The 1,083-nt window shown below is 42.1% G+C and overlaps 1 protein-coding gene across 1 annotated transcript in view; it reads right to left on the bottom strand.

The window, feature by feature from the left end:
- Positions 1–978, bottom strand: part of apold1a (apolipoprotein L domain containing 1a) — a gene marked incomplete at its 3' end in the record, with an annotated part of 9,860 nt that extends 8,882 nt beyond the window's left edge. Inside the window, exons 1-2 of the mRNA XM_005728991.1 lie at positions 922–978; positions 594–659 (exon numbers count right to left, since the gene is read on the bottom strand). The remainder of the gene's footprint in view (positions 1–593; positions 660–921) is intronic.
- Between the last annotated feature and the right edge of the window lie 105 nt (positions 979–1,083).

Genomic DNA, 1,083 nt, shown 5'->3' with positions numbered 1-1,083 from the left:
GCCACTTTTAAGTTTCTCCTCTGCAAACATTTTAACTGTTGTGTATTTCATGATGTAGCAGAATGATGTAATTCAGCTGCCTCGCCTGCGAGTCTCATGTCACGTGGGTGAACTTGGACTGCATGGGTGCTGCAGCTCTCAGCGGACATTCAGAGCAGTATGAGGACATGCTGCGTGTCCAAGATGGTCGAACTGGAGTCTATTTAATGGTGGAATGAGATCCTCTATGGAGAAGAAGCTGAATGATATTTGCACTGCCACAGTAAAAACTAGTCTGGAACATAAGAGATGGGGGTAGGTTGGAAAAGTAAGTAGACTGAACTTTTAAAATTAGAGATGGATGACTGTTCCGCACCTTTTATTTTCTAATACAGACTAGAAATAGATAAAAATAAGTCTGCAAATGTATCTGGGTGGCCTCCCCAAATGCACACTAGTTATTGAGAGCCTGTCATTTAATAATTTCAGCGGTTTACACATCCCCTGCCCGGGCATCCCTTCTCCAGGAGTTTTGGGGAAAAAATTAATCTTTTCTTGGTGACATCAGAACAATTAATTGGAATTACATCAAGATAATATTAAATGATCCTCACCTTTGACTGGGCTACAGTCAGATCATCATTGGAGTTGGGTAAGTCACCATGCAGGGACTGCTGGTCCTGAAACAAACATTTTTGTTTGAGTAGTTATGAAAAACATCATGGGAGTCAGGGAATGTTTTATCAGATTTTCTAACTGATCACTTTCAGCTTTGGCTTGTTTCGGCAACTTCTTTAACATCCCAGCATACCGTAGTTTTTTTTCCCCCTGAGACAAACAGGAACAGTATGCTCGTGCTCATTTATCACAGATCTCTGTGTGTACATTAAAATTCCACGTGACGTTATCTCTGCTGCCACTACAGCAGCTGCTGGACCTCACCTTGTTTTTAGACAGGCTGTCGCTGCTGGCAGAAAGCTCACTGTGGGCACTCAGATTCTCCTGAAACACCAAAGTCATTTGAGAGGGAAAAAAAATATACAGATTAGGGCTGCCACGATTAGTCGACTAGTCACGATTATGTCGACTATTAAAATCGTCGAC

The sequence above is a fragment of the Pundamilia nyererei genome, unplaced genomic scaffold (genome assembly GCF_000239375.1).
Source record: "Pundamilia nyererei isolate P.nyererei 1_Seehausen unplaced genomic scaffold, PunNye1.0 scaffold00031, whole genome shotgun sequence".
Classification (NCBI taxonomy): domain Eukaryota; kingdom Metazoa; phylum Chordata; class Actinopteri; order Cichliformes; family Cichlidae; genus Pundamilia; species Pundamilia nyererei.
This window is presented reverse-complemented; position numbering and strand designations above follow the sequence as displayed.